Here is an 18732-nt window from a genome sequence, read left to right as displayed (position 1 = left end):
GTTATTAGTAGTAAGCCAATGGTGGATAAAAAGTGAAATCAAAAGCAGGGAAAAAGCAAAAAAGAAAAAAAAGTGTTGACAGAAAATATATAAAGTAAACTGTATGGTGCTAGATTCACATTCAGCCATAACAATAATTACTTTAAATGTAAACAGTCTAAGCACTCGAATTTAAAGTCAAGAGTTGTCACATTGGATTAAAAAACATAAAGACCTGAAAGGATATAAACTCACGTTAGAAAAAATATATACAATATACATATTATATATATTATATATATTTATGCATACACACTTTATACACACAATCTGTGTATTTGTGTGTAGAAAGTAAAAGGATCGAAAAACAGCTACTATTTTAAACACTAATTAAAAGAAAGCTTGAGGGCATACGTTAACTCTAGACAATCAGATATTAGAACAAGGAACTATAATCTAGGATAAAGAAGAATACTTCCTAATAATAAAGGGATCAGTTCATCAAGGTGATATAAAAACTCCAAATGTGGCTGGGCGCAGTGGCTCACACCTGTAATCCCAGCACTTTGGGATGCCGAGGTGGGCAGATCACTTGAGGTCAGGAGTTCAAGGCTAGCCTGGCCATATGAGGAAACTCCATCTCTACTAAAAATACAAAAAGTAGCTGGTCATGATGGCACACACCTGTAGTCTCAGCTACTCGGGAGGCTGGGGCAGGAGAATAGCTTGAACCTGGGAGGCGGAGGTTGCAGTGAGCCGAGATCGCGCCATTGCACTCTAGCCTGGGAGTTGCAGTTTGACTCCGTCTCAAAAAAAAAAATAAAAATAAAAATAAAAAAACTCCGAATGTGTATGCAGTCAATGGTAGAGGTACAAACTATACAAAATACATTTGTTAAGAAAATAGAAAGTAGATTTAGAAAAAGTTGCAATTTTAGTTGGATATTTCAACACTCTTCTCTGAAAAATTAAAGGAGTTTTATAGAAAAAATAACATTTTTAAAGAAAGTTCAGAGAAAATCAGTAAAGATACAGAATAACTGAACAATTCTGTCAACCAATTTGACCGATTTGATATTTTAGAACGCTCCATTTAACTATAGCAGAAGGTACCTTCTTTTAAAGCATATACAGAACACTTACAAAGATAACCATTTTTGTCATAAAAAGTTTAAATAAATATAAAAGGATTCAAATCATATAAATATGTTCTTTGACTACATCAAACTAAACTGAAACTCAATAACGGTATAGTAAATAATATCAGAATAATCCTCCAAATATTTGCAAATTAAACAAAATATTTTTAAACAACTTAAGGATAACATAAGAAAATTCAGTGGAAACTAGAAGATATTTTGAATCCAATGAAAATGAAAATGAAACATATCAAAATCTGTGGAATTTACCTGAAGCAGTGTTTAAAGAAAAATATATAGCATTAAATGTATATTAGAAAAAATAAGTAAGATTTCAAACAAAAGACCTCAAATTCTGTCCTAAGAATCCAAGGAAAGATGATCAAATTATCCCAAAGACATGAAGAAAGAAAGGAATAATAAAGATTTAAAAATTAATGAAATGGGGAATCAAACAGCAATGGAAAAAATCAATGAAGCTAAAAGCTGCTTCTCTGAATAAAAGTCAATATATTCATTATCTTCTAGCAAGAATGACAAAGAAAAAAATGGGATACAACATTGTCAGTAATAAAAAAGATATTACTACAATGGACATTAAAATGTCATAAGGAAACATCAAATAAACATCTTAATGCCAAGAAATTTGAATACAGAAAAAAAGAACATATTCCTTCAAAGACACAAACTAATTCTAGGAAAAAAAAATGCACTAGTTAAATAACCGTACATCTATTAAAGAATTTAAATCTACAGTTAAAAATCTTTCACTGGTTAATTCTACTAAATATTTAAGTAGGAAATAATGCTGATTCTTCACAATCTTTTCCAGAAAAGTGAAAAATTAACACTTCCCAACTTATTTTATGAAGCCAGGATTATATTGCTTTCAAAATGAGCAAAGCTTTTACAGCAACTCATGTATCACTGTAAACCACATCCTGCATCCCACTTCACTGTGACTTAACACTGTGTTCATCCATTATCAGGCTGCTAATAAAGACATACCCTAGACTGGGTAATTTATAGAGGAAAGAGGTTTGACTCACAGTTCAGCATAACTGGGGAGGCCTCAGGAAACTTACAATCATGGCAGAAGGGGAAGAAAACATGTCCTTCTTCACATGTTGGCAACAAGGAGAAGTGAAGAACAAAGTGGGGGCAAAGCCCCTCTTAAAACCTTTAGATCTCCTGACAACTCACTATCACGAGAACAGCATGGAAGTAACTGACCCCATGATTCAATTACCTACCACTGGGTCCTCCCATGAGATGTGGGGTTCATGGGAACTACAGTTTATGATGAGATTTGGGTGGGGACACAGCCAAATATATCACACAGTATCCTGGTATAACTCTACCACTGCACTTATCAAATGTAATTGTATGTTTACTTGCACGTCTCACTAAACTAAAATCAACTTTAAAATAAGCACTATTTATCAGATTCCTCAGCATCTAACACATATTGCATGTTTAAATTAACAAATAAGTGTTGGCCTGGTGCAGTGGCTCACACCTGTAATCCCAGGACTTTGGGAGGCCGAGGTGGGCGGACCATGAGGTCAGGAGTTCGAGACCAGCCTGTCCAATATGGTGAAACCCTGTCTGTACTAAAAATTCAAAAACTAGCCAGGTGTGGTGGCATGCGCCTGTAGTCCAAGCTACTCAGGAGACTGAGACAGGAGAATCGCTTGAACCTGGGAGGTGGAGGTTGCAGTGAGCTGAGATCATGCCACTGCACTCCAGCCTGGGCAACAGAGCAAGACTCGTCCCAAACAAACAACAACAACAAAAAATCACAAATAAGTGGATCAAGGATATGTTAGTTTTCTGAGGAAGGAAATTTACTTTCACTTACTCTTTATACCATGTTATCTTCACAATTGACCTGCTACCTTTTTCAAAACTCCACTGAATTTCTCTCTAGTTACCTAATTAGTTGAGTGTTCAGATGAATTAATATTTACATTTTTCAATCAGAGCTCACTGCCTGTCAATAAATGCTTTGTTTTCTATTGTTTTTCAAATCCAGCAAAATATCTCTCTTCCCTGAGAAGGAAAGATATTTGTACTTACAGTACCATGGGCAACAACTTTGCTATTTTGTTGCACACTTCCTTTACCTACATAAAGATCCTTTTAGAGCAAATAAAGGTCAAATTCATTTTCTCCTTGCTTTCACTATGTCCCTCTAAGTATAGATTCAAGTCTATTAAAATAGATCTTCTGTTTTGTTGCTCTTGTGCTGTGATTCAAAATGTGCCAGCTATTAATTTCAAAAGCACTGGGAAAACACAAGAGACTTCCTAACTCTCCTTTTTGACCCGGCAAGATTCTTATAAGTGAGCTTGCTTTGCACAGTGCAGGCCAACTGTCTTACTTGGAGTTGAATGCTTCATTACAGAAAGATTCGAGTTCCCCAAAATGACACTGGGGTGGAAAATAATTTAAATGGAAAATCCCCATAGCTATTTTAATGTAAGGGAGTGCCAAGTGTATGTCAAAAAAAAAAAGTGGGCTGCTGGCTAACAGATAACAAGTACAATATGTAAATAGGCAGAGAATAAAGGAATAGTTACTAAGACTTGAAATATCAGATTCAAGTAGTTTTTATCGCTTCTCTCTCAAAGACAAAATATCTACTCCCTATTGTTGCCCTAGAAAATTAAGTAGTGTTTTGTATCTGTCCTTAGTTTTCATATGTGACCTATTTTCTAATGCTTCAACATTAATTCTATAATCATTCAGCCCCTGTTCTATGCTAGATACCCTGCCATACATAGGCACACATATACAAAAATCACATTTTCTGCCAAGACCTTGATACAAGTCTTGGTTTTGATCTATAACAAGAGCATCGCTACCTCATTACAAGTAAGAAAAATATCATGGTAATGCCACAACCATTTCTAAAATGGTGGAAAGAAATATAAAAAGCACAAAAATAGGAAATAAGAAATAGGGCCTTAACAGTAATTTGCAATAAAAATAACCATGGGATTATAGGAATGCCTTGTTTTAGAGTGGTCATTGTAATAGTAAAAATGATAGTATCGTGAAGGTAAAAGTAATGGTGGCAACAACAGAGATAGTAAGTTCATACACATCCTAAGCAATTACAAGGTAACAAGTCTTGTGATTAGGGTTTTATGTAAATCAGCACATTTAATTTTTATAACAACACCATCAGACGTATGCTACTATTATCTCCATTTTACAGATGAAGGCGCAAAGTGGAAGAGAGGTTTGAGAAGTTTCCCATGGTTTCACAGCTAGCACCTAGTCAAATTGAGACTGAGAATCGGAGTCTGAGGTTTCCAAAGCCTATCTAAATGGTGTGTAGAGACAGGCAGACTGGTTACACTTAGTCTTTATGACTTGCTACTGAATAAACGGAAGCAACTTCAGGGCTTAGAAATGTTTTTTCTAGAAAGAGCCAGATAATACATATTTTAGGCTTTATGGACCATATGGGCTTTGTCACAAGCACTCATTTCTGCCATTGTAGAGTGAAACCAGCCATAGACAACAGAACAATTTTATTTCCCAAAACAGCCTGACCCTTGACTTACAAGGGTTATTTATTCTGAGCTTCAGATATTTTTGTCATTAAAATAACATGATTCTACATTTCTGGATTGTTGTAATTATTTTAAATATACATGTAAAGAATGTAGTGTGACAAATATTACATGCTCAATACATGATAACTTAAGCTTTCATTGATATTTTATTAATTTCTCTTCTTTTTAAGCTGCAAAATAATCTCTGTATTTTTGCCTTTCATTAAAAAGTTTATCGAAAAACAATGGAAATACCCTCTTTATGTATAAAGCCGAATGTGTGTATGTGAGTATGCATGTGTGCAAAATATGCTGCTATGGGGGGATAAATTAATTCAAATTTTTAGAGAACTCATTCATATAATCTGCAGTTGCTAAAAATGCCAAAATCAGAAAAACGCAGACTCTAATCTTACCAAGCTAAACCCTAGTAGGGAAAATGACTTGTGTATAAATACCTATCCAAAATTGTAGAATTTATTTTCTTTTAATACCACTGTAATAGTTATAAGTTGTATTATAAGAAGGGATTTTTTTTTTATCTGAGTCTCTTATTATTAGCTTGTGATCTCCTTAATGACTGGGATGGCCTGCCTCAGAGTTCAGTATTGAAACTTACTCATAGCATTAAGTGTTTATGTGGAAATGAATAAACAATGTTAGAGAAAGTAGTAAGTCATGTAAGATGGTAAGATAAAAAGTCTCTGATTAGAATGATGCAAGAGAATGTCAATCATCCACCAAATTTTGTTAAATATGTGTTCCATGTAGGAGGTGGTTTATAACACAGGTTAAGAACAAGGGAATTTGAGTGAATTTGGCTTGCAGAGCAGTGTTCTAAATATAACCTGGGCTAAACCATTTAAACTCTTTCTTACTTTCTTCTATCATAGAGAAAACTATATGCATTTCACAGAATTGCTGGAAGGGTTGATAAAAAATTATATATTTTTTAACTTTTTAATTTGTTAAAATATTTATTTATTTATTTATTTATTTATTTATTTATTTATTTATTTACTTTGAGACAGAATCTTGCTTTGTCACCCAGGCTGGAGTAAAGTGGCACTATCTCAGCTCACTGCAAACTCCGCCTTTCAGGTTCAAGCGATTCTCCTCCCTCAGCCTCCCAAGTAGCTAGAACTACAGGTGCCCACCACCACGCCCAGCTAATTTTTGTATTTTTAGTATTTTTGTCTTTTTAGTACAGATAGTGTTTTGCCATGTTCACCAGGCTGGTCTCAAAACTCCTGACCTCATGCAATCCACTTTGCCTCAGCCTCCCAAAGTGCTGGCATTACAGGCATGAGTCGCCACACCTGGACAGAAAATTATATAATTTTTAAATTATTTTTTATTTGAATAGTTATAGTGGTCCAAGAGGTTTTTGGTTACATGAATTGCATAGTGAAGTCTGGGCTTTCGCCCAAATAGTGTGTATTATACCCAATAGGTGATTTTTTTCACCCCTCACCTCCTCCCTACATCCCCTCTTTTGGTTTTCCGTCTCTGAGTTACTTCATTTAGGATAACCGCCTCTAGTTCCATCCAAGTTGCTGCAAAAGACATGATTTCATTCTTTTTTATGGCTTAGTATTCCATGATGTATGTGTGTGTGTCTGTGTTTGTGTACATATGCATATGTATACATATATACACACCACATTTTCTTTATCTACTCATCAGTAGATGGGCATTTAGGTTGATTTCATGTCTTTGCAATTTTGAATTGTGCTGTGATAAACATAGGTGTGCAGGCGTCTTTTTGATATAATGACTTCTTTATAGATATCCTTTGGGTAGATATCCACTAGTGGTATTGCTGGATCGAATTGTAGATATACTTTTAGTTGGGAAATCTCCATGCTATTTTCCACAGTGGTAGTACTAGTTTATATTCCCACCAGCAGTTTATAAGCATTCCCAGTGTCTCTGGGAAAACAGGATAGCCACATGTAGAAGAATGAAACTGAATCCCTATCATCTCTAACCATATACAAAAATTACCTCGAGATGGATTAAAAACTTAAATCTAAGACCTTAAACCATAAAAATTCTAGAAGAAGACCTAGGAAAAACTCTTCTGGGTATTGACCTAGGCATAAATAATTGTATCTAAAGAATGCATATACTGCCCAGCACACTGTGTAATAATGACTAGCATGATAATAATGCTGAAGATTTTGATAATAATGATGATTGTTAACAGAATAAGACTGGATGAAAGAAACAATAAGTGTGGGTTAAACAACTATTGGTTTATTTTTCTCACATAAGAAAAATTCCAGAATACAGCTATTGCTGCCATTAATGCAACTGCTCTGCAATGTTGTCAGCGATGAACTAAATGTTTATGTTCCCCCAAAACTTATATGTTGAAATCCCAATTCCCAATCCCAGTGATGGTATTTGGAAATGGAGCCTTTGGGAGGTAACTCGGTTTAGATGACATCATGCGGGTGGAGCCCCTATGATGGGACTGATGTCCTCAAAAAAGGAAGAGGCCAGGTTCAGTGGCTCACACCTGCCATCCCAGCACCTCGGGAGGTCAAGGTGAGCAGATCTCTTGAGCCCTGGAGTTCAAGACCAGCCTGGGCAACATGGTGAAAACCCATTTCCACAAAAAATACAAAAATTAGCCAGGCGTGGTAGCGCACGCCTCTTGGTCCCAGCTACTTGGGAGCCTGAGGCTGGAGAATCACCTGAGCCCAGGAAGTCAGGACTTCAGCGAGCCGTGATTATGCCACTGCACTCCAGCCTGTGCGATGGGAGCGAGAGACCCTGTCTCAAAAAGGAAGGAGGAGGAGGAGGAGGAGGAGGATCACTTCAGTCCAGGAGTATGAGGTGTTTGAGGAAGAAACACATGAGATCTGTAGGTGTGTGTGTACACACACCAAGGAAAGGCCCTGTGAGGAAATAATTAGGAAGAGGGCCCTCACCGAGAAACTAATTATTCTGGCATCCGGATCTCTGAAGTCTGTCTTTAGAATCATGAGAAATAAATGTTTCTGGTTTAAGCAACCCAATCTATGGTAATTTGTTATAGCAGCCCAATCTTACTGGGACAGAGTCATAGGCTCTTTCTATCTGCCATATTTTAGCCTAGCACTACTCGATATGTGGTCCATGGACAAGCAGCATCAGTATCATCAGAGGTGTGTCGGAAGTGTAAATTTATGGGTAAATTCACCCTAACCTACTGAATCAGAGCCCAGATTCCTAGTTGTTTTTCTTATGCATGTTAGAAGTTGAGAGCCATAGCTTTAGCCAAGTTTTCATCTTCATACTTGCTTCCTCATAGCAGCAAAATGGTGTCTGAAGTTTCAAATACCCTCCTTATGTAGAGAGCAAGTAGAACAAAGGAAGAATAACTATATTCAGTAGGTTTTGTTTTGCTTTGTTTTTCTGGTAATGTATGTAGGAAGGTGCCTCTGAAAAACAGAAAATAATTTGATGAGAAATCACCATTCAACCCAGCAATCTCATTACTGGATATATCCTCAAAGTTAAATAATTCTCTACCACAAAGACACTTGTACTGATATGTTTATTGCAGCACTATTTATTAATACAATAGCAAAGACATGGAATCAACCTAGATGCCGATCAGTAGTAGAATGGATAAAGAAAATATAGTACATACATTCCATTGAATATTACACAGCTACATAAAAGAATGAAATCATGTCCTTTGCATCAACATGGGTGCGGCTGGAGGCCATTATCCTAAGCATATTAATGCAGAGACAGAAAACAAAACACTGCGTGTTCTCACTTATAAGGGTGAGCTGAACGTTGAGTACACAGGGACATAAAGATGGGAACAACAGACAGTGGAGACTCCAAAAGTGGGGAAAGTGGAGGAAGGCAAGGGCTGAAAAACTTTGTAGTAGGGTACTAAGTTCACTATCTGGGTGACAGGGTCAGTAGAAACCTATATGTCATTACCGTGCAATATATTATTGTAACAGAGTTTCACATGTACCCCCATGAATCTAAAAGAAAAAGAAAAGTAATGAGATGAAAATGGAAACTACTTCAAAGATAGTTGTTGGAGTGTGGATAGGGAAAAAAGGTGAGAGACTGTGATGAAATTCAAGTATCAATAAAAAAAAATTTTGCTCAGAGTAATAATGCCAGTGGCACAAATTATACTCCACTGCTAATAGTGGCCATGTATTCATTGTTATATGGATATTAATAGTGCCACCCTTGTAATCAATTAATGTAATAATAGTTTGGATGCTGATCATTAGAGGGTGGGGACAGCATCAGAATTGTATCTCTGGAAAATAAGCTTAACAGCATTTAAGAAACACTACTGTAAAACTATGTTCTCTTAGCTTGACCATAGAATGAGACTCTCCATGTGGGGTCAAACAGCTGATAGTTGCAGCTTTTTCCTGTGTCCCCAGTTTCATTTTCACTTAAAAATATATTATTAATGACCACTGTCACCAAGAATATGCAAACAACTTTTTAATGTCACTTAGCATAGTTGAGACAAGATTTTTATTTTATTTTATTTTATCTTATTTTGAGACAGATTCTTACTCTGTAGCCCAGGCTGGAGTGCAGTGGTGTAATCACAGATCACTGAAGTCTTGACCTCCCCAACTCAAGCAATCCTCCAGCCTCAGCTTCCCCAATAGTTGGGACTACATGCACGAACCACCATGCCCAGCTAATTAAAAAAAAAAAAAAGGAGAGACAGGGCCTATGTGGCCTAGGCTGGTCTTGAACTTCTGGGCTCAAGCAGTCCTCCTTCCTTAGCCTTCCAAAGTGGTGAGATTACAGGCATGAGCCACTGTGCCCAGCCAAGAGACAAGACTTTTAAATAAGACTTAAAAACCTACTAAAGATTTAGAAGGACAGGGCCGGGCACAGTGGCTCACACCTGTAATCCCAGCACTTTGGGAGGATGAAGTGGGTGGATCATGAGGTCAGGAGTTCAAGACCAGCCTGACCAATATGGCGAAACCCTGTCTCTACTAAAAATACAAAAAAAAAAAAAAAAAAAAAAAAATTAGCCAAGCCTCGTGGCAGGTGCCTCTAACCCCAGCTACTTGGTAGGCTGAGGCAGGAGAATCACTTGAATCCGGGAGGCGGAGGTGCCACTGCACTCTACCCTGGGTGACAGAGCGAGACTCCATCTCAAAAAAAAAAAAAAAAAGAAAAAAAAAGTACAAAAATAAATAAAGAATATAAGTGTAACCATATAATATGGATCAAAATATGTTGCTTTCTGGCTTATGTATTGCTAGCTTAGGAAAAGGTATGCTTTAGAGTTTCCTGCCCTCAATTTCCCTGAAGAAACTTAAGGACTCCTTGAAAGCCTGTTCTGTATGGGAGAACAGAACAGAGTTTACCCTTAAAGGTGTCATGTGTGTGTGTCTTTTCTTCTTCCCTTGCATGTCTCCTGCACAGAACAAGGCCAAGAGATCCTTTTTCGACATGTTTTACCTCCAATTTTTGCTGTCACTCTGGCTGAAGTGCAGTGGCGTGATCATAGCTCACTGCAACCTCAAACTCCTGGCCTCAAGGGATCCTCCCTGCTTCCGCCTCCCGAATAACTGGGACTACAGGTGTGTGCGATTGTGCCTGGCTAAAGCTCACTTTCAGAATTCAAGTTTCCTCTCCTAGGGGCCACTTCATTACTGTATGATGGGTAATGAGAAAGTAAAAACTAACATCAAAAATTTTACTCAGAGTAATAATGCCAGTGGCACAAATTATACCCCACTGCTAATAGCGGCCATGTGTTCATTGTTATATGGATATTAATAGTGCCACCCTTGTCATAAATTAAATTCCCATACATGTGTGCATGTGTGATAAGAGATAAATTATCATGTAGTTTATAATCACGCTTTATTATAAACTATTTCAAATATATGAAAAAGTTCCATGCTTTAATGAATTTTAACATTTTGCCATTTTTACTCCAGGTATTACTAACAATTAAAACCACACCATAGCCCCTTTTGTATACTTTATCCATCTTATATCACCCTTCCTTTCAAACTAACTTGTTACATAACTCTCATTCCCATTAGGTTATATCTAAATACCCTCCCCTAGATTTGGCCCCAGGATGCCATCCACGGAAGTGGTGTCTCTCTCTAAGACCTGTTCAAAAGAGGTGAAGGTATCTCTTTCTGGCCCATGCTTATATGAGTATTCAAATGTGTATTAGTTCATTCAAAATGGATACTACTGTTTTGCTCATATGTAAATGTTAAATAAATGGCATAATTCGTTTCTATCATTCAGTGTGTTCATTAGGGTAAAGTAGGCTGGTAAAAAAATAGACTCAGTATTTCAGTAGTTTAACAATTTGTTTATTTCAGACTTGCATAGTAGTCAAGAAAGGGTGTTCATCTCAGTTAGGATGGCTCTCCTCCATAGGGATTATTCACACACAGAGTGACAGTGGCCCTGCCATCTTCTGTATTTGTTTTCTATTGCTGCATAACAAACTAGCACACACTTACTGGCTTAAAATAACACCCATTTTTTTACTCAGAGATCTGGAGGTCCGAAGTGGAGATACAACGTGACTAAATTCTCTGCTCTTTGTTTTCCAATGAGAGAATCAAGGTGTTGGCCTGGCTGTGTTTCTTTCTGGAGGCTCTAGGGATTTTATTTCCAAGCTCATTCAGGAGGATGGCAGAATTCTCTTCCATGCTAAGGAACTGAGATTCCAGTATTTTGCTGGCTGTCAGCCAGGTCTTTGTCAGCTCACAGAGGCCACCTTCATTTCTTGCCCCCTCCCTCTTCAAAGCCAGCAACTGATAATATCTCTCAGGTCAAATTCCTCTCAAACTTCAAATCTCCATTAAGAACCCAATTCTTTTTAAGGTTTCATCTGATTAGGTCAGACTGACCAAAGATAATCTTTCTGTCTTAAGGTCAACTGATGTAGGGCCCTAATTACATTGGTAAAAGCTCTTCACAGCAGCACCTATACTGACATTTCATTGAATCACTGGGTCAACACAAGGGGGCAGAAAATCATGTGGGGAATCATTGAATTATGCCTGTCATATTTTCAGTATATGGCTTTCAGAGTTGTCCTGGGTATTAGCCATCCTAGTCAAGGAAAAAAGTATAGAGGTATAGAGGATAATTCATAAGATGTATTTAGTAGGTCAAAATGGGAAGCAGCATATTGCATTGCTGTTTACATTCTACACAAAAATATATAGTCATGTGTTTTATCTAACGTCCAAAGAAGCTTGGATGTGCTTTCTGACATTGTATGCAAGAAGAAAAATGATTTTGGTGGCTTGAGAGCAATCTCCGTATTCTTCATGAATTTTGAGGTTCTCTCATTCATTCTCTCTCTCAGCTTACTTTCCGGGTCTAGTGATTTTGTGGTAATGTCCACAAAATCACAAGACCCTCTGTCACTACTATTTACATGTAAATTTTGTATGTGACTCTGTGGGGAAAAATAAGTAGAAAGCAGCTTGTTTCAGGATCTATTCAGAGGCTCTTTGTCCTCTGCCTTTATTGGCAGAGATCTTTATATAAACTGCAGCCACAGGCAGTGGTTGACAGGGACCCCCCACTCCATCCCCTGCTTTAAGCAGTTGGCCTGACTCAGGACCCCCACTTTGTGCCAGGTATTTTTGTTGTTCTTTTCTGGTAATTCCTCTAGGAGTCATACTCACAGCCTCAGCCCCCTTTCGCTATTTTTGGACTTTGATGTGACCAATACTATAGTTTATCTTCTGGTCACCACTTTCTTTCCATGTACTTTTTGGTCCATGAAGATATTTATCTTAATTTTAAATGTTCTCTTTTCATGTTTTAACTATCATCGGTTTATGCTGAAGAAGAGCTGAAGACTCAACAGTAAATTCACAAATGCCATCTTTACCAGACATATAGGAATAATGATTTTAACATGAGTCCTGTGGGTCTGATTCCATTGTGTATTATTTCTCCTGTATTTGTTTTATGTTCCTGTTTCCTTGGCATTCGTTGAACTACAGATGCATAATTTCAATCTCTACCTCTGTTGTCATGTGGCATTCCCCCGTTTAAGTCTGTGTCTTTTATCTTTTTATGAAGACACCATTCTTATTGTATTACAGTCTACTCAAACTAGCAATGATCTAATCTTAACTTCATTACATCTGCAAAGACTTTGTTTCCAAATAAGATCACGTTCATAGTTACCAGGAGCAAGAACTTCAACACGTCTTTTGGGAAACACAATTCTACTCACAGAACTCTTCATGTGTCTTGTTCTTTTGATTGTGAATACCAGAAAATTTATTTGAAAGACTATTAAAATAATTTGAGACCTAGAATGATAGTAATTTCCTCCAGATCAGATTTAATTTGCTTATGAAAAATGACTAAGGATATAATCAATCAAGGATCAACATAATCCAAGTTCAGTGTTTAAGACAAGTCAAAACTTGCCTTCAGTTGCTGTGAGGGCTTACTTCACACTTGTGATTCACCCTTGCTCTAAAATTTAACCATTTATAATACAAATCTAAGATGTAGGAGGTTCACTAGGCCTCCAACCCAAGCTTGGTGGATCCAGGGCTCCAATTTTTGTTTGTACATCTTGAGAAACCATCAAAAGTACTGTTCAGCTTCTTACATTCTTCTCATTTCTTCTAGAGCCAAAAGTTAACCCTAGGGAAAAAGTAGCCATAAAATTCAGGAATTACGTCTTTAAGTTTCTCTCTTCGATATTAATTTGTCACCACTTTTCTAATTTTCTCATGTCTTCAAGCTATATTTTAAAAATATATTTTGTCTAATTTATTGCTAATTTTTTAGATGAAAGGAAGATTTATTTAAATTGGTCAATCAATATTCATATATATTTTAATATTTAAATATTCATTATCATATATAGATAAATATTCATGATGTTACCTTGACATACTGTTCTTGTACATTTTACATGTTGAAAGTCCATCAGTTAGGTCAAGGAAAAATATATGTATTACCATAGTAGCAAAATATTGTCATAATTAATTAGGTTGATATATGGGTTTAATTTTATGAATAAAAATAATTACAAAAAACTCTCATATAGCTCAAAAATGGAGACATAATTTGACAGTTAATACAAAGACATAATTTATTACATAATATTAGAAAAACTTTATTATTTTGAACTAGAAGATGTTCATAAGGTATAATTAATAAGAAAAAGTAATGAAAATTTGTGTATATCTTAATCTCAGTCAGTAAATAATTTCTATATATTAGCCTTCATAAAATTAAATTATACATGTATATATATTTAATGACTTAATTAAGTTAAAGACATGAGTATTTTAAGAAAAGCCTTATTAGGGATTCATAACATCTGGTGAGTATAAAATAAAAGCAAAATGTCAATGTTTATGTCCTTTGCTCACTTTTTAATAGGGTTGTTTGTTTTTGTCTTGTAAATTTGTTTAAGTTCCTTACAAATGCTGGATATTGGACCTTTGTCAGGTGCATAGTTTGCAAAAATTTTCTCCCATTCTATGGGTTGTCTGTTTACTCTGTTGATAATTTCTTTTGCTGTGCAGAAGCTCTTTAGTTTAATTAGACCCCGTATGTCAGTTTTTGCTTTTGTTGCAATTGCTTTTGGCATCTTCGTCATGAAATCTTTGCCCATGCCTATGTTCTGAATGGTATTGCCTAGGTTTTCTTCTAGGGTTTTTATAGTTTGGGATTTGGTAGAAGAGTTGCTACCATGCCTATAAAAACTATTCCAAAAAACTAAGGAGGAAGGACAACCCAACTCATTCTATGAGGCTAGCATCATCCTGATACAAAAGAAAGAAAGAAAGAAAGAAAGAAAACTTCAGGCCAATATCCTTGATCAACACTGATGCAAAAATCCTCGACAAAATACCGGCAAACCAAATCCAGCAGCCCATGAAAAAGCTTATTCACAGTGATCAAGTAGGCTTCATCCCCAGGGTGCAAGGCTAGTTCAACATATGCAAATGAATAAGTGTGATTCATCACCTAAATAGAACTAAAGACAAAAATCACATGATTATCTCAATAAGATGCAGAAAAGGCCTTCGATAAAATTCAACATATCTTCATGTTAAAAACTCTCAATAAACTGGGTATTGAAGGAAGATTCCTCAAAATAATAAGAGCCATCTATGACAAACCCACAGCCAATATCAAACTGGAAGCATTCCTCTTGAATACCACTGTGAGACAAGGATGCCCTCTCTCACCACTCCTGTTCAACATAGTATTGGCGGTTCTATCAAGGGCAATCAGGCAAGAGAAATAAATAAAGGGCATTCAAATAAGAAAAGAGGAAGTCAACTATATCTTATATAAATACCTAATCTTATATTTTTGATTCAAATATATTAAAGAATAAAAATAGTATGAAATAAAACTATTGAAGAAAGTGATGTAACCTTAAAGAAAAGCATGAAAGCCAACATCTATTTAGAATCACAAATAGGCAGTACAGATTTTAGAAGTAATCTAGCCGTTGACAGCAGAGCAATTATTGTTTTTGCACCATAATTTCAAACTTACAAAATTTCACCACTAAAATTTCAGTATGAAAAGTTTAATAATATTTATATTTGCAGTAATATTTAAGATTTGTTTCTGTATTCTAAAAGTTAATTTTAAGATGGAAATATCAAGGTTCAGCTGACTATTAATTTTAACATTAAGCCATCCGGCATTTAGCTAAAATGCATATTCAGTTGCATGTCAAAATATGTAGTTGTATTTTTAAAACCAGTTTCGCTTTTCTTTCTTTTCCCTTTCACCTTCTGTTGTGCAATGTATGCATTGGTAGTCTTAACTTTAAATTTTTGTCTGTAGATTTTACAATATTGATTCAAGATTACAGAGGCCCAGAAAAGTGCAAGTCCAAAAATCTTGGACTTGATTTTTTTACACTAATTAATAAGAATCAGAATAATCTATTTTTGAATATAAGAAAATGCATGCATGTGTGTACACATGTGTGCCTGAGTATATTTGGTACAGAATGAACACTTAGGGCCATATATTTCATCTCACTGCCCATTGATAGAAGCGTAGTCCACAGGCCAGGTAATCAGATGCACAAACATAGGATTATCAACCCTAAAAAAGTAAAATAAATATTCAGGCACATTTGAGAAATTATTAATGGCAGCAGCATTCACATTAAGATTGAAATCACTAAAGAGATTTTAGAAATGGTAGGTGGTAACAGCATAGCTTTGGATACCTTTAACTATCAATATAAAAACAAAGAGGACAACTAAATAGAAATACTAAAAACCTACTGACAACTTATTAAAAAAAAATTTAAGTGACAAGTCAACCTCCTGAGCTCCAAAGCACAAGTGGTAAAGACAACCGACAGCCATTTTATGTGCATAGTAACCATCTCTGTTTTTAAGAGAGCACGGGGCTGCAATAGGACATCTAATGCACCAGAGAAGAGTGGAATCTCAAAACAGGCAATAAATACTCACTATATAAAATAAGTAATAGAAACTCACAATATAAAAATTAGTAATAGAAAAATATCAATGTCAAATGTTATAACAATTGTCATAAAAGAAAATAGAATACTGAACAAAAAAACATTTTTATACATAACAAAACACACCAGAAATACTTGCTCAAAGGACAGATCAAAACAGTAACTTTTTATATTGACAAATGTTAACAGACATTAAGAAATAGATAGGTATAAACAACATAATTCAGAGTTAGAAGAAAACTCGTAAAGCAGATGACAGAACTCACAACATATGTACATACATATTATTTTAAAAATTATTCCAGATATTAATTTGTGATAGGCACCCTCCAAGATGGACTTCAATGACTTTTGTCTTCTAATATTTGTATTTTTCTATAGTACTCCTTTACATTGACACAGAACTGATCAATAGAGTACTGTGGAAGAGACGACATGTGACTTATGAGGCTAGGCCATAGAAGGTATTGCATTTTCCATTTACCCTCTTTGATCTCTTGTTTTGGGAGAAGCTATCTTCTACCTGTTGAGCTCATTCTGTTAGTACTGTGGAAAGGCCAACACAGAGAGGAGCTGAGACCTCCTGCTAATCGTCTTCATCAGCTTGCCAGCCATATGCATTAGCTACCTTGAAAGTAAATCTTTCATCCTTCAATCAGTTCTTCAAATAACTGCAACCCCATAAGAGTCTCTGAGTCAAACTGCTCAGCCAAGCCATGCCAGAATTCTTGACTCAGAAAAAAATCGTGAGAAATAATTTTTATTGTTAGTTTAAGTCATTAAATTTTGTGACAACTTGTTATGCAGCAGTAGAGAACTAATACAAAGGCTAAATTGCAAGAAACCTAAAAGGGATAAACAAAATGATGTTGCCATAGAAAACATAGAAGGTGCAAAGGATGAAAAATTGAAAAATCAACAAAAAATTAAAAGATAAAAAGCTTCCAAAAATACAAAGTATAAGCAGAAAAGATTCAACTTATAGATGATAAGAGTCTCTGAAAATTAAAGACAACAGAATATTAAATTATATTTCAAAAATATTTATTACATTAAAAAATACTTGAGACTACATATCAAACTGGATACTATGTAACCCAGAATGACCAACATCAAAATATAATATAGCAAAATAATGTAACTTTGAAGAAAAAGAATGATATATAAAACCTCCAAGGTAACTAAGCAAAAAAGTGACTTGTAAGGGAAACAAAATTATATCAAAACATTGTATGCCAGAAGAAAATGAAATAGCATGTTTCAGATGTATGAGTATTAAGAGATAGTAAGGAGAGAAAATATGAACCACAGATTTTATATCCAGCTCAACTGACTTTCAAGTGGGAAGGAATAAACTGCTAGTAACATGCAAGGACTCAGGGAAATTTATTCCCATGATCTTTTCTTGAGAAACTTACTAGAAAACCTACTTTACTCTCTGGTTCTCAATCCACTCCCTTCTCTCAAGTGGTAATCACTACCTCAATTTTTTATTCCTTGTATTTATTTTACAATTTTTCATCGAGATATGCATCTTCAAACCCTACAGTTTTTCTTCCATTATCAAAATACATATGTATATGTTTACTAAGTATCTTTTAATTTACAGGTTTCCTCTTCCTCCTTTTCTTGTCCTTAAAATGTATTATTTGAGGATGTGGATCCATTTGAACTATGTGCATGCATGCATGTGTGTGTAATAGGCATTCATTTATGTTAAATTTTGGTTGATACAGCAGGAAAACTGTGATCAAATTACTTTATCAGTTTTGCTTTCCTCATCTGTATAATCAGCTAATAATACTTACCTCAGAAGGGTTTTGACAGAATAAAATTAGGTAATTAAGTACATTATATAGTGTGATGCACAACACTCAGTTATCAATAAGTAATTGTTAAATTTTTTAAATTACTGACTTGTGAAAGAAGGAACATAAAAAATGACATGCAGTTCTTCAAGTGTAGGTGATTGGGAAATTGATGAGGCTGTTGATTTCAAAGAGAAGTCAATTTGTGGAGGGAAAAAAGAGAATTCAATTTTACTCATATGAATCCACATTTTGAAAAATATTTAATTGTCAATTATCCTAAGAAAATTCTCAGGTAGAATGCAGACTGTAGTTCTTCTTCTCAGATGTCATCTATGTACTAGTGCTAGGATTTTGCACATCTCCAGTGCAAGTGCTCAGGTTCAGTCCTGTCTCCTGGTTCTTGCCACAAGGGGAATTAATTAAAGTGCTTTCTGTGGGTTCATTAACCCACTCATTAACCATGAAACTTTTTTGAGTATTTGCTGTCCCATAAATAGTCACACATAACAGGAGAGGAGTGGACCAGATAACAGAAATTCAGCTAATGGGTATTTTTTTGCCAGTGTCGATGACTATAGAAAGCCAATCAGGGCTTTCTCCCCCATCACACATTCCTACTTCACCATGCATGACTTAATCACCATATGGATATTCTCTCTGTCCATCTTTTAGGTGTGGCCATCTCTCTATATTCTTTTTAATACCTTTAGTATTGTCATTGTTATTTCCAACTGTTGCCTTCTGGAAGG

General features: G+C 35.5%; 1 long non-coding RNA gene across 1 annotated transcript in view; it reads right to left on the bottom strand.

Moving 5' to 3' along the window:
• Nucleotides 1-18732, bottom strand: part of LOC134729458 (uncharacterized) — a 141152-nt gene that overhangs the window by 9067 nt on the left and 113353 nt on the right. The gene's annotated exons all lie outside the window — the stretch shown is intronic.

The sequence above is a fragment of the Pan paniscus genome, chromosome 19 (genome assembly GCF_029289425.2).
Source record: "Pan paniscus chromosome 19, NHGRI_mPanPan1-v2.0_pri, whole genome shotgun sequence".
Taxonomy (NCBI): Eukaryota; Metazoa; Chordata; class Mammalia; order Primates; family Hominidae; genus Pan; species Pan paniscus.
Note: the sequence above shows the minus strand (reverse complement) of the source record. Positions and strands in the feature narration are given on the sequence as shown.